At 42.7% G+C, this 15,950-nt stretch overlaps 1 pseudogene; it reads right to left on the bottom strand.

Moving 5' to 3' along the window:
• Nucleotides 1-1,337: 1,337 nt before the first annotated feature.
• LOC104674392 lies at nt 1,338-1,943 on the bottom strand (annotated as a pseudogene).
• Between the last annotated feature and the right edge of the window lie 14,007 nt (nt 1,944-15,950).

The following is a 15,950-nucleotide window of genomic DNA, read 5'->3' as shown; positions in this document are numbered from 1 at the left end:
TGCCACTGCACTCCACCTTGAGCAACCGAGTAAGACTCTGTCTAAATAAATAAATGACACTAACATGCTTCAAGTAGTGTGCTAACAGCTTTATTTCAATTATATTATATAAACTCCACAAAACACTATTCAGCAGTTACTACTCTTACTAAAGTAATACATGCATATAGCTGAACAGATAGTCCCCCAAAGTCGTATGTTGAAAAAAAAGCAACAGCTACCTCCATCCTCCCAATCCCTGTGTCCTACTTGTAAGAGGCAACCATTCTTATCTCTCTTGGTTGGTTTATGGTTTTGCTTTGGTACGCAACTCTAAATTCTGGAATTATAGCTTATATTGCTATTTGCTGACATATAAATTTTAAGTGGTTTTTAAAAATTCACTTCTTGTATGGGATATGATGATTTAGCTTCCTTCTAACACTTTCCCTTCCTTACATACACACAGTTCTCTAGTTTTTCTCTTCTAACCCTTTAGCTTCCTTACACACACAGTTCTCTAGTTTTTCTTAGAATTAATGATGATTTTCTTTTTCACTAGCTTAGTTTTGTGTGCCTATTAGTACTAATAAAGGACTCTAAAACGCTTCTCAATATGGTCAGCATATCAGGTAATTCGTTGGTTCCATCTTTTTTCTGGATACATCTTTCCAGACCCTTCCATCTACCTATCCCTAACCCACAGCACAGCTTTCTTTCTGGGCTTTCCTTTCACCTCCATCCTGGGAATTTTCTTTATCAGTCTCTTGTGTTCAACCTTCCGCTTCCTGAACCCCATATATTCCTTTGGCCACTCCCTTGTATTGGTAGAGCACATGTTCTGGTGGCTTCCTGAGAAATGATTAGTGAGAGGTAAATTTTTGGAGACCTTGTCCTCAGCATTCTGAAATTTCACAATAATGTGTCTCTATGTGTTTTATAGTCATCATAATAAATACATAGTTGGCCCTTTAGTCTGTAAACTCATTTCCTTCTGTTTGGAGGAAAATTTCCCTTATTATATCTTTGATTATTTCTTCCCCTCTATTTTCCTGTTCTCTGTCTGGGCATTCCTAATGGATATTGGTTCTCTAATTCTCCTATTCTTTTTCTCTTTTCCCCAACTCTTTGCACTTTTGTTTTACATTCTTAGAGATTAATTAAAAATATATCCATAGATACCTAATAAATAAACTTTTAATTTTTAAAAAATTTCTATTCAAGTAGTTTGAGTTTTTAAGAGCTCATTTTTTTTCTTTTCTTCTCTCTCTCTCTTTTTTTTTTTTTTTTTTTTTTTTGTGTGTGTGTGTAGGGCCACCCTGAAAGGCAGACAGGTTTAATGGGCTACAGCCAGGAAATCAGCAGTTGGACTTGGCCATAAGCTCCAGCTTTTTCTTCTCAATGGCATAGGAGTTGGAAGAGCTCTTGGCAGTGTTGATGAGCTTATCAGCCAGGTATTCAGTGACGGTCTTGATATTCTGGAAGACAGCCTCACTGGCACCTGTGTACAGCAGCCAGATGGCTTGATTCACATGGCACAGTGGGGACATGTCCATGTCCTGCTGTCTCACAGTCTCAGCTTGGTCAATGTATGTGGAGTCCTCCCAGGGCCACTTTTGATGATGGCATTCACCAGAACCTGCAGAGGGTTCTTGCCTGTAAGCAGGTGGATGATCTTGAAGGCATGCTTGACAAGGCACAGTCATGAGCTTCTTGCTGTTGTGGCCATGCATCACCATTGAGTTAGTGAAGTGCTCCATGATGGGACATCGCACTTTGTGGATGTAATTGGTGGCATACAACCCTATGCTGTGAGGCAGGTACTCGGTATACTTCTCCTTCATGGCAGTGCAATCCTGAAGGGAAATGTCACTGATCTGTGCATCATCAGGGCTCCACTTCCCAAAGAACTTGATGTCAGGGGTTTCTGCCACCACTGGTGCTGCTGTCTCCCACTTGATCATCTTGAGGGTACAACTTGAGCATCTCTGTTTCTCATTGTGGACCATGCACCACCCTGACACAGACAGAATTCCATTCTTATTCTTAGAATGTTTCTTTTTTACTTCTAGGATCCATGTTTCATGGACATGATGTATCTATGCATCTCTCTGAAAATGTTAATTATAGGGATTTTTATGGCTTCTTCTTCTCCCTACATTATTTCTATTTCTTCCAAGTTCCTTTTTTCAATGTTTGTCTCATATTCTTTTATTCTATTAAAGACTTTTCTCCAATGCTTGACTATCCTTAACTATTCATTTGTATTTAGGAGTGTGGAAACTGAAAATCTGTGTGTGGGGAAATGCAGGGGGCAATTATTGATTGATTAGTCTTATGTCCTTAGGTGGACCTGGCCACTTCATTGGCAGACCCTACAATTATTAGTATCTGTGGGCCTTTTCTCTTAAGCCAATCAAATTTCCCAGAGAGGAAGCTTCCAATTTCCTGCCTGGGGGATATAATTCTGACTGCCAGAATTAAGGATGTTGATGAGAAAAATAAGTGGAAAGGTGTGATAAGTATCATCCATGTCCTCAACTGAGCCTGGAAACTACTTAAAAATCCTCCTCTTGGCCGGGCGCGGTGGCTCAAGCCTGTAATCCCAGCACTTTGGGAGGCCGAGACGGGCGGATCACGAGGTCAGGAGATCGAGACCATCCTGGCTAACACGGTGAAACCCCGTCTCTACTAAAAAATACAAAAAACTAGCCGGGCGAGGTGGCGGGCGCCTGTAGTCCCAGCTACTCGGGAGGCTGAGGCAGGAGAATGGCGTAAACCCGGGAGGCGGAGCTTGCAGCGAGCTGAGATCCGGCCGCTGCACTCCAGCCCGGGCGACAGAGCCAGACTCCGTCTCAGAAAAAAAAAAAAAAAAAAAAAAAAAAAAAAAAAAAAAAAAAAAATCCTCCTCTTTATTATCATAATTGTAATAATAGCCAACATTTATTGAGGGCTTATTTAATCAAACACAAGATTTCTGTAAAAGTATGTTCTCGTTTTTTTTTTTTTTTTTTTTTTTTTTTGGTACTCTTCACAACCAACCCCCAGTAAGTATGTTCTTTACGTCATTCTTTAACATAGTAAAAGACTGGATATAATCTAATGTCCAAAGTGAGAGACCGATTCCAATAGTAATGGTGCATTGATACAACGAAATGGTAGGCAGCCATTAAAAGCAATCTAGGCCGGGCACGGTGGCTCAAGCCTGTAATCCCAGCACTTTGGGAGGCCGAGACGGGCGGATCACGAGGTCAGGAGATCGAGACCATCCTGGCTAACACGGTGAAACCCCGTCTCTACTAAAAAAAAATACAAAAACTAGCCGGGCGAGGTGGCGGGCGCCTGTAGTCCCAGCTACTCGGGGGGCTGAGGCAGGAGAATGGTGTAAACCCGGGAGGCGGAGCTTGCAGTGAGCTGAGATCCGGCCACTGCACTCCAGTCCTGGCGACAGAGCGAGACTCCGCCTCAAAAAAAAAAAAAAAAAAAAAGCAATCTAATAGCCCCAGTTATCAGGGCCAGTCACTTCCCATAGGGCTACTTAAAAAGGTGCCATTTCAGCTGAACTGACCCTATCATTACCTCCACCCCAGCTACCCACCAAGAGTTGGCCTGAAAAGAGAATAGAGTTTGCCTTTTGAAAACTGCAATGATAGTGAAGAGAAACCTGTCCCTATCCCTACTACTCCTCTTCTTGGTGAAGAGAAGCAATGGTGTACTGGTAAATGTTTAACAACTCATTGGAGGTATCTCTGTTGTGTAAACACTCCCACCATGGCCAACTTCAAGCTACCAATGTGACATCCATCAACTGGCTAACACATTTTCAGAAAATTTAACAACTGGCTTTCATGAGCTGGGAGGAGCTGGTTCCAGTGCACCACTAGAGAGAGGCCTCAGAGAACAGCAGTGGTTAGACTTCTGCTTAATCACCAACACTGCTTTGCAGACTAGGCCTAGAGTCACTGGAAATGGGTCAAGAACTCTAGAATAGGGTGATGGAGTTGCCAGGTAAATAGGAAGCAAAAATATTTTCCTTTAATTTCCGGTGTCCAAGAGGCATGGAAACAAGGGCCCTGGAGGAGATTGGGAGGTATGGGTTTTCCAGCTCTACCCTACTCCCAAGAAAAATACACACAGCAGGGAGTCAAGAGGCACAAGCTTCAGAGAAATGCAGAGAGAGGCCAGCAGCTGGAAGATGCAAGGGACAGCCAGTGCTTAGGGGTGCTGCTTAGCACTGATCTCCTCCACAGTGGGCCCAATTGCAGATTTGATGAGAGGAAGTGGCAAATGAGAGCCTTCGCAGTGGTGAATTGTCTTCTTTCTTTCTCTGACCCCAACCCCAGAAGTACACATGTACTACAAAGGGAGTGAGACAAAAAGCACAGAGAAGGAGTAAGGAGGAGGAGAACTTTGACTCAAATAAGAGATTAAAGAACAAAATGAACTAAGTCTTCAGAACTGGAATGGGCCAGTTTTAATAACCAGAAGTTACTACACTATTATGAATGAGATTGAGATGGCTCTGGGGAGCTTGCACCCCAAGGGGAAAGCATGAAAAGGCATAGCTGGAATTTTTGAAAAATTAAAACCATTAAGTGGTACATGGAGATAATCTTGTAATGGTGAATGTATAGTTACTTAACATTTTCCTCTTTGTGCTTTTCTTGTGTTTGCTTATTTTTGCACAACTAAAGTGTATAAAGTAATAATTTTTTTTTAGCTTAAGGATCCATGTTACTGATGGGGACAAAGATGGCATCAGGAACAGACAAGAAGACCTAAAGTTAATAAAAATCCATTTTCTAGTGAATATAAAGTTTCTGGTAACACAAGGTGCTGGGAAGGAGGCTGGCTTCAAAAGTCCCAGGGGGCAGGCCAGGCTCGGTGGCTCATGCCTATAAATCCCAGCACTTTGGGAGGCCGAGGCGGGCGGATCACCTGAGGTCAGGAGTTCGAGACCAGCCTGGCCAACATGGTGAAACCCCATCTCTACTAAAAATATGAAAATTAGCCGGGCATGGTAGTGGGCACCTATAATCCTAGCTACTCAAGAGGTTGAGGCAGGAGAATCATTTGAACTCGGGAGGTGGAGCTTGTAGTAAGCAGAGATCGCGCCATTGCACTCCAGCCTGAGCAAAAAGAGCAAGACCATGTCTTAAAAGAAAAAAAAAAGTCTCAGGGGGCATTTATGAAGAGCAAGGACCCCCTCCTGGAAGGAGAAAGTACCTGTATCACAAGAAGGCAACTCCTTAATAGCTGTAATCCAAGGACGGAGGTCCCCTCATCCTAGTCATTCCTTAAGGGCTTCAGAGAGGGTGTTTCTGATAAATAGAGCATTACGTCTTTAAATGAACAATTAGGTCTTCAAAGCAGCTTGAAGTAAGACGCAAAGGCCTCATGGCCTCTTGAATTTATTACATCACTGGAGAGGCAACATTTGATCTGAAAAGTGTAAAAAATTTTTCTGCGATTTATACATTACCCAGAAACTTCTTGACTTCCTGGAATTCTTAATATAAATTCTATTTTCTCAGCAACAATGTTCTGGCATTGCTGCTAGCAGCTTGCTTGGCCACAGTTACTGAAGCTGACTGGTTTTGCCTCTAGCAAAAGTAATGTCATTGCCCTTGGCAATGAATCTGAAGAGCAAAGTGAAGTCATGCTTTCAACAGGTCCTTTGCCAGTTCCTTAAAATCACCCAATACAATCCATCCATTTTGAATATCTCCCTTGGCAGCAACTTCAAGTGATTAAAAAATGTCCTGTCCATTCTAAAGCAGTCCCCAGGGAAATATTTAAATTACTCTGTTACATCTAAAATTTGTTGTAGTGCAGTCAACCCCAAAAGAGCCTCATAAACATCTTGCCTCTGTGTGGGGCCATTCTGAATTTTGATTCTTGACTGGCTGACATGTTTCTGGGATTACCTGTGACAAGGTAGAATTCAGCTTCAGTGAATATTTGCTCTGATCACTCTCACAGGCTAGGCCTCGTCTCTCTCTCTCTCTCTCTTCTCTCTCTCTCTCTCTCTCTCTCTCCCCCTGTGTGTGTGTGTGTGTGTGTGTGTGTGTGTGTGGTTTGTTGCAAGGTGAGAATAAGTCCTTCTTTCTGTCTTTCCATTTGCTACCTACCGCCTTGGTGCCTCTAAAAGTGACCCTCATGAAAGCAGCTCATCTTCCAAGTCAGCCTTGTTCTCAATTGCCTGTGGAGTTTCCCAAAGTACCCTGTAATTGCCTCAATACTTCCCTTCACTTTAGCAAAATTGAAGTGTGTTGTAGGTTTCCACTTTTATTCTGATCCTTAGGTCTAATTACATTTACAACCTGGGCTAGGATATTTGTGTAACTGTTGTTTATGCCTCCAAATTCAAAATTATTTATAACATGGTAGATTGTAGAAATTTGATTTGCAAAATCTTTAGAAGACATCTAGAAATTATCATTTTTTGTAGGTTAATTCTTCTCTAGGTGGAGCATGTAGAGAACAATGGTATTGGAAATGAGAGCAGCTCTTCCCTACATTACCCAAGAACCTAAAAATGGAAAAAGCTGGGTCAGCTCCCTTCTTCAGCTCCAGAGTCTATCTTTCACAGGGCCTCCAAGGGATGAATTGGCCTCTTGAATGTCAGCTACCATTCATTTAATACTCCATTGTGGGTTTATTAATAGCAAATTTTTCTGTGCTTTTTTTGGGAATGTGACTTATATTGCCAACTTGTGCTGTTCTCATGGTAATGGATTCTCTCCACTGCATAAAATCAGACTTCCCTTGATTTGGTTTAAAATCACCTCATAAACTTAAAAGACATTCTTTCTTTTTTTCTTTTGAAATTCATTGTTCACTCCACGAGGCTCTTTGTGATTCTCTAGGTTTCTAACATGTCCCCTGCCCCAGACACAAGTCTTTCAGATTGAACAGCAGCTAATCTTTTTAATCATGCCTCCTTTATGCCATATGGCAACCCCTCCCCCTCCTGTCCTTAATCTCTTTCTACGCCTTTCTCTAGCTCTTCCTCCGACCCCTCCCCTTCTGTTAGGCAAACCTTTCTGAAAGGGCAGTGACCCAGACTGTCCCCAGGGTATTGCTAATGGGGTGATTGCCCTGACCCTGCACTCTGAGAGTTCCCACCCAGCAGCGGAGGCCAGAGACCAGGTGGTTGGTGGATGCAGGGGGTGGAGGGGAGCAGGGAAGGACAAAAAAGCTGGAGGCTTTACTCAGAGGAGTTTAAAAAGATCAATGTACTCATGAATATATTAAAATTAGTGGCTAAGTTGAAGCAGACTGCTTAGATAATGGCACTGTCTCCTTCCTTTAAATCCTCCTTCTTCTCTCTCTATGAGACTCCGTGAGAGCCCCTCACCTTCTTTGGTCTCCAAGTCTCTCCTCCATGCTTATTTACCACATTCAATTTAAATAAACATACTTCTTTTGGGGGGGATGCACGTGGGGCCCACAGTTCACTGGGGGTGGTATACCAATGAAGAATATCCTGGCACAGATGCTAGTTGTTTCAGATAGAGAGGACCCTGGTTTCTGGACCCTGATGGACAAAGAAGATGAACAATCCCTTGACTACCTTTGTGCCCAGACAGCCCCATGGGCCTGAGCTTCTGTTCCCGGGCCTTGAGTATTATGATCCAATCAAGAGCTACACTGAACAATGTGAGTCAAAAAACCTAGCAAAGTATTCTAAATCAGCCATGATTCCAGGGATAATGGACTAATTGATCTGAGCCACAGATTGCGGTAAAGATTCCCTTAAAGGACTGCTTTCCAAAGTGACTCAGTGCTTGATTTCCTAAATGATTGTCTGGGTTAGGCTTAGAGGTGAAGATGGGGGTAAGTAAAAGTGGAGAAAGTAAGGAGGAAAATGAGCTGCTCCATGCATACACGTAGAATACACCTTTCAAGGACATCTCTTTCTCTCTGCTCCTCTGTCCTCACACCAAGGAGTCTCTCTCTCTCTCTCTCTCTCTCACACACACACCACACACACACACACACACACTGTCTCACACAAAAGTGATCGTACAGGATTCCCTGCAGTAGCATCTAGTCCACACTGTTTCACGACTCATTTTTTTTCTCTGAATCTGAAGTCTAGGCTTACATGTTAAAGGAATTCCTTTCACTAAAGGCATCTTTCCTTCCTGGAATTTGGGCTAGGTACACTAAGTAGAACTTCCCCTGACACACACTTAGTAAGGCCCCATGACATTTCTCCAACAGCCACCTCTCCTGAATTATGGGATTGCACAATGAACTTACGAAAGCAAAGAATGAACTCCTACAGGAACTTTACCCAGATGTCATTTGAACTTTCCCCTAGTTTTCCAAGGAGATCCTTGTCTTGGCAAAATAGTAGGATTAGGTAAGCTGGGTAACTTCCTATCTTACTATGTTCTACTTAAAAAACACTTCTGATCTCTGGCATATCCAGAATCCCTGATTTCGTCACTTTCAATTCTAAGTTCTGTTTGCCAACTGAGTAAATGATGTGAATTGAAACTTTAAGGTTCATATTTTCTAGTGAAACATCTCCCGGGTCTTTGGTAAATACATATCAATGTTAGATTCATATTTAAGAATTGTTACATACACTTAGCATTTAGATATGCAATTATCCGAGGAAAAAATTCACTATTGTGGCATTTGATGGGTGAAAGATAATGTTATTAGAGTCATAGATAAAAGTACTGTCGTATACATTTCTGGGTTTGGAAAATCTTGGCTTTTCAAGAGAAAAAATGCGTGTTTCACTTACTGTACGATTCAGCTAAAAAGCTTCCTGTGAACTAGACCAAGTACCACCTCTTCCATGAGGCCTGGGTAAGTTCCATTGAATGTTCTCGGAGTCACATGCTGAGCAGAAAGTTGAGCTGGATTTTCCCTGCACATCCTGGATATTATCCCATTTATCTATTCTAGCCTGATCATGAGAAATAGCAGTAAAGGAAGACAGACTACCAAAAATTGTGAGAACAAATATACTTGCAGACCGTTATTCAGCAGACAAAGTCTTGTACCCAGAAGACACACAATGAGTGTGTATGGAGTTGAAGAATAATGTTTACACAATGAACTTGGTTCTATTTACCTGCCATTCAAATCTTCAGGAGGCTGCCTGGATGAAATGCAATACTCCAGTTACTACTAAGTGAAGTCCCTCAGAGATGCTGAAGAAATCTCCAGAAGATTCAAAGTATCATATATTAATCCCACCCCCACCACATCCCCTACTGTCTCTGCAGTAAACATAGCTCTGGAGAAGTATAGACTGACCTTGGGTTTCAACTTTCCTTAAAGTTGTTCAAACACCTTTTTATTATTATTATTATTTTTAAAAGATGTTTATTTAGCTCAAGGTTCTGCAGGTTGCATAGTACAAGAAGCATGGTTCCGGCATTTGCTCAGCTGCTGGTGAGGGCCACATCGTAGGTCAAACCGTCTCAGGGAAAGTCAAAGGGGAAGTGGACTCATGCAAAGAGATAAAACTAAAGGAATGTCCTGGCATTATTAAAACCCATGTTCCTGGGAACTAATTCATTTCCATGAGAACTAATGAAGTCTCATTGGAGTGAAAACTTACTCACTCACTATCAAGAGAACACCACCAAGTTATTCATAAAAGATACTCCCTGGTGACCCAAACACCTCCCACTACGCCCCACCTTCTGACACGGGCACATTGGAGGTCACGGTTCACATGAGTTTTGGAAACGCTTAATTTTAAAAGCAAGGGCCTGGTCAAATGATATGCATATGGATTTGTCAACCAGCTACTTTGAGTAATGATCATAACCATGAGGGCTGAGGTAGAGGAGGTTGGAATTTGTAATCACCGGAAAAGCAAAAGCCCTCACCACATCCAGAGCGTGACTTTCTGGTACAATAGGCTTCTGGAAATAGATGAATCTGGGTTTTTCAAGGTTGTCATCTTAGCAAGGGATGAACTTGGATTGTTCAGGTTTCCAAGGAAGCCTGAGGTATACCCAACGGTTCTGTGAATGTAGTGATGATTCTGAGAAATCGTAGAGTCTAAAAGTTTACGGTAGAATAGGTAAGGTATTCTTATGGTGATGTAATGAAATTGTAACTGGCCAAAATTCCAGAAAGTGTCAATGGTGTCTTCAGCCCAGGAAATGTCTAACTACTGCCCCTTTGGTTCCATGTGATTTAGAACTCTCCTGAAGCCCAAGGTTATTCTTCCGGAGGTAAAGGGCCCTAGGCAAACTATCTGTAGGTCTTGTTCAACAACTCCCACCGTTTTCATTTCATATTAAGACGTGAAAAAGCAAGAGTTCTTTTTTCACTCTCCCGAAATTTTGTTTGGATAACTGAAGCAGAAGACTCCAGGGCACCACACAAACAGAGAACTAGCACTGGGCAGATTAGGAGTGCCATTGTACCTAGGGGACAGAAGAGCATCAGTGCTCCCACTGTTACCATGGGTATGGTAGAAGTGTGGATGTGGGTGTGGCCATGTGACTCCGACCCTAAGAGGATGTGATGTCATGTCAGGTGTTTCATCATTAGCCTCTAGAAGTTGGGGGCTAACACTTCTGTCTGATCTCTGAAGCAACATACATTTCACCTATTCTCAGGGAAAGCCTGAAGCATTTGCCCTTATTTTCTTTTCATGAACAATTTTGAAACATCATGCTACTCATTAGAGCTTTGATCTCAAGGCCTATAACCTTTAATAGATCTGGTGTGAGTAGGAATGACTTGGACCAAAAGCAGCCCTAATTTAAGAAACTAACATTAAACACTGACTAAGGTTTCTACAGGGCAGCTAAAGGGGAGAGAATGATCAATTACGAATCAGTAATAGCTAGCTGACTTCTCAGTCACAACCTGGGGGCAGGCCAAAATGTGAAGTCGAACAATAATGTCACAAATAGTTGACTTTTTTTTGCATTTGTTCTGTTAGGAAAGTCTGTCTTAGAAGATTCAGTAAAGCAGCTGGCTGGTTGGAGGCGCCATTTGTCACTTTAGCCAGAGAAGCCTGTAATCTAATAGTTTCAGTTCCCCTGGGAACAAGACCATAGAGGCATGCCTGCTCTGGAAAAGGCAATCTGAGCAGTGCCAGGGTGCTTGGAAGAGCTTCAAATACAGGCTGTGAGTGCTGGCTCCTCAGAAGGTCTTACCCGGAGAACAGAAGCCTGGGCAGCCCAAGGTACTTCCCACCACCTTGTTACTTGTGATGTTGAGTCACCTATTTTGTTTCCCCAGGCCTGTCTTTTTACTTGTAAAATGGGGTTAAGGATAGTAACTCATGCTTTGAGTCAGGCAAGGCCAAAGTTCAAAACTTCATTCTAACATTTCCTATTTGACCTTTGGCAGTTACTTACTCTCACTCTGTACCTCTCTGAATGTTCGTTTCTTCATCCATAAAATGTGGAAAATAATGCTGATTGTGTGGCTCTTAGAAAACATAATAATGTATGTAAACATAGTAGACATCCAACAAATATTTGTTGAATTAATAGATGAATGATAGTGCCTGGCACATAGTAGGTGATTTTTAGGTGTAGGTTCATCTTCTTTCTTCCCTAACTAGATATGATATGGAATCATACAGTGAGACAAATTATTCTTACTGAGCCACACAATCCAGGTATCAGCCTAATACTCTAGAGAATGTTAAGTTTACATCTTCTAAGGTTTTTCAATTGTTTTTATAGGCACTATTCTGGTCAGAAACATATCTTAATTGCACTGATGGAAAATATGTCATAGCTAAAGGCAAAAATAAGAAGTAATGTCATGATAACCCAGCTAATATCAAAAAGGTGAACAATCCCTCTCTATAGAAAAATGTGCACACATTCATCAACACAAAGAAACCCTCACAGAGTTCGGCATGTAACCTGAAGGATCCTCCAAAGCCCCAGGTTAAGAACCTCTGGTGCACAAGACTGGACAGGTAGGGCAACTGATCAGGTAGCTGGCATAACAACCTTGTAAAACATTTTGCCAAAAATATTAGGCAGATATAGATTTTTAAGAATAACATTAGCTTTTCCCTTCAAACTTTCACTCTAGTAGAACCCTGCTTAACCCTTCTTAGCTCCTATCTTTTCTTTTTACTGCCTTCCATTTCTTTTAAAGCTGGTCAGAAGTCTTTCTTTAAAAAATGAAAATTAGCCAGGCATGGTGGCTCACGCTGGTAATCCCAGCACTCTGGGAGGCCGAGGCGGACGGATCACGAGGTCAAGCGATCGAGACCATCCTGGCCAACATGATGAAACTCCATCTCCACTAAAAATAAAACAGGAAAACAAAAAAATAGCTAGGCGTGGTGGCAAGTGCCTGTAGTCCCAGGTACTTGGGAGGCTGAGGCAGGAGAATTGCTTGAACACGGGAGGCGGAGGTTGCAGTGAGCCGCTGAGATTGCGCCACTGCACTCCAGCCTGGGTGACAGAGCGAGACTCCGTCTCAAAACAAAACAAAACAAACAAACAAAAAGAAAAGAAAAGAAAATTATAGTTGGTTTATAACATTTCCATTTGTTTTTGCTATGTTGAAGTTAGGAAGATCCATAGTTGGTGGTCATTAGCATTTCAATGTAATTGTATTGCTGTATGTGTTAAATGTTAATATTCTTTATGGTAATTGCTGATTGGTCTCAAGTTGCAACATGTATCTGTATATAATTATATATGTAGATCTCTGCCCATGACCATTAATATCATCCATTCTCCGTATATAAAGGTTGCACTTTGATCTATAGGTTCACCTTAAAGCTCTTCGAGAGTATCCAGGCCTTTTAATGCTCCTTCTTAGAATGAGCAGCCCTAGTCCTAATCATGGCACACCTTGTATTCTGTCTTTCTGTCTGTTGCAATTTCCCCCAGCAACTGCAGTCTGTGTTTTGAAGTCATGACTCAACACATATATAGAATTTTTCTGGCCAGTGCGCTGGGTTACGTCTGTAATCCCAGAACTTTGGGAGGCCCAGGCAGGCGGATCATGAGGTCAGGAGTTCAAGACCAGCCTGGCCAACATAGTGGAAACCCCATCTCTACTAAAAATACAAAAATTAGCCGGGCATGGTGGTGCGTACCTGTAGTCCCAGCTACTTGGGAGGCTGAGGCAGAAGAATCGCTTGGACCGGGGAGTTGGAGGTTGCAGTGAGCCGAGATCATGCCACTGCACTCCAACTTGTGCAACAGAGTGACACTCAAAAAAAAATTTTTTCTGTTCACCCAGTTTGTGGTTAGCCCACTTTAATCTATCATATTACAGCTGTTTGAATACGGGACAGTTATCCGTTTTTCCATTCTTGAGAGGCTGTGTTTTAATGATTATTGTTTCATTGCAAGTAGACCGTCTATGTTCCAGGAACCGTCCTGTCACTGCATATTGAGTACAGTTCCTGTATTATGCTGGTAAAGCAAAGGTCCTTCATTATAGCCTAAATCTACAATGTGATTCTGGGCACACATGACTGCAATTTTGTCCAGTAGCCAACACCAGAAAATTTCTGTTGGTGAACTTTGTTTCAGTGGAAAGCATGATAGCTACCCCAGGCAGCTTTTGATTTTGAAGATGGGGATGATTGCAGACTCTTTCCACACCGTATCATTGGTCAAATGCATCAGACAGAATGTCCTGACTGGTTGAAAATTCCCATTTGTGAGTCACTGCTTCCTTCACTGTCTCTTACCAAAAGCTTTCCTTTAAAGTTCAACATTTGTATACTGTCCCTTAAGAGTATGAATGGTCCTATAATACCCTGCTATGTGAAAAAGAATGGTGGGAGGCAAGGAGCCTGTGAGCAGCAAATCCCTGATACAGACACAAAGGATCACAGAGGGCTTGAAGCTTTCACTCAAAGACCTTTTTTTCATTTTTATTCTTTAAAATCCAACCACAGATAGCATTTTTTTTCCCAAGGAGCTTTTGAAAGCTGTAGTACCAGCCTCCAAGAATTTTGCCAGTCTGAACTCTGCCAATCCCAGCCAATGCTAAGTACATGCCTAAATGTAAGTGATAGGGCAAGGGACAGGTGGAAATGAACAACATCTCATATTTTCATTTCCTTCTATCTTTCCCCCCTTCCACTGAGAGCTACATGTCAGAATGTCTGCCGTGGAAGGAAAAGATTGATCAAAGGATTCTCTCAGATCTAAAGTTATAACGGCCACTAATGTTTAAGCACTAATTCTTTGTCTGAGTGGCAGTATAGTGACTAAGGGCATGGGCTCCAGTGCCACATCCCTAGACTCAAATTCTGACTCTCTATCTTAGTAACCTAGAGACTTTGGGACAATTGCTTTACATGAGAGCTCTTGGTTTTCTCATCTTTGATGTGGCATTAATATCACTACCTACTTCATTGTGTTGTTGTGAGGTTTATATTAAACACCTTATATATGTGTATGTATACATGCATGTGTCTCAAAACAGTGTTTTAATAATAATTTACTAATATTATTATTATTACCAGGGTTAAGGGCTTTTCCACTCTGCCCTGTTCTCTTACTGTCATGAATTCCCTACATTGTCCTTGGATCTCGATGCCATGTTTATTGTTCCAACAGTATCTTCAACTTTGTAGGATTAGACTACACCTATGTCCATGAGAATGTTCAACAGGCTCCTGACCTAAATCCCCTTTGTTATGGCTCTGGGGATCCACTTGGGGCCCTAACACCATAGCCAAAAATAAACTCCTTAATCTACAAGGGAACAAACAGAATATAAAGAGCAAGGGAGACAAAAGTCAGTAGCAAATGGAAGGCTGTCTAACACATCAAAATCCCTTCCATGCCAATAGGAAGTAGAAGACCAGAGCTATCCCTCTGGTTTGTGGTTTGCTCACTTTGTTCTGTTCCCCACTTCTTCTCTCCCTCCTATTTCCCCACCCATTTAAAAATAAATAAATAAATAAACAGCATGTTGAGGTTGCTGACGCAGAAATCTGGCTTGTGGTAGCTCTTACTGTGTAGTGACTCACACTGAGGAGTAGGAATAATTTGCCTGATGGGGGAGGGAAAGAAAATTTTGTCTGTGGAGGGTGTACAGAGCAATTGCTGGGGAGGTAAGCAGACAGCTAAAGCAGCACACCAGTCAGCTCTCCTGTGAAAAACCCTCACGGGCCCAGGGCATGGCATCCCTTTGGTGGAGGAAAGGAGTTTGGAGAGGCTGGAAATCCCAATCATCCAGTTGTGAGTGTAGGGCAGTCACGGAGGACTTCGAAGCCATGAGACTTTATAGATCTTGGCGATTCCAAACCTAAATCTAGAGGATTTGTACAAAGGAGAAGAAAGAGCAGACTAGTGAATTAAGTTCTACTTTCCCCTTTCCCTGTCCTCCAGGGACACAGGGCTTTCATGAGGCTCGGTGCTTCTCCAAACAACTTTCCATTCAGCACCCCCTCTCAAGTGGGCAGGTTCCCAGCCCAAGTATTGCCAAGTATTTCTAAAGTTCATCACAGTGGAAACCATGAATGGGAAGCCTGACCCACTTCATAGCAGGGCCTTAGGCCTCTACCGGGCTGCCTTCTCGGTAACTCCCAGGCAATTTCAGCCTCAACCCGTAGGAGGAGATATGGGCAGGAAGCCACTCGTTTCTTTTCCCGTGGAGGCAGACCTCCTCCCACCCGCTGTTCTTCACACGGTTCATTCACCAGGTTCCTCATAAATACCACTGTCCCCTTTCCCTAGCCTCTCCTCATGACTTCAAAGTATAGGACAACTTGGCCGGGCGCGGTGGCTCAAGCCTGTAATCCCAGCACTTTGGGAGGCCGAGGCGGGTGGATCACGAGGTCAGGAGATCGAGACCCTCCTGGCTAACACGGTGAAACCCCGTCTCTACTAAAAATACAAAAAAAACTATCCGGGCGAGGTGGTGGGCGCCTGTAGTCCCAGCTACTCGGAGGCTGAGGCGGGAGAATGGCGGGAACCCGGGAGGCGGAGCTTGCAGTGAGCCGAGATCGCGCCACTGCACTCCAGCCTGGGCGA

Source organism: Rhinopithecus roxellana, chromosome 7, assembly GCF_007565055.1.
Source record: "Rhinopithecus roxellana isolate Shanxi Qingling chromosome 7, ASM756505v1, whole genome shotgun sequence".
NCBI classification, from domain to species: Eukaryota; Metazoa; Chordata; class Mammalia; order Primates; family Cercopithecidae; genus Rhinopithecus; species Rhinopithecus roxellana.
Note: the sequence above shows the minus strand (reverse complement) of the source record. Positions and strands in the feature narration are given on the sequence as shown.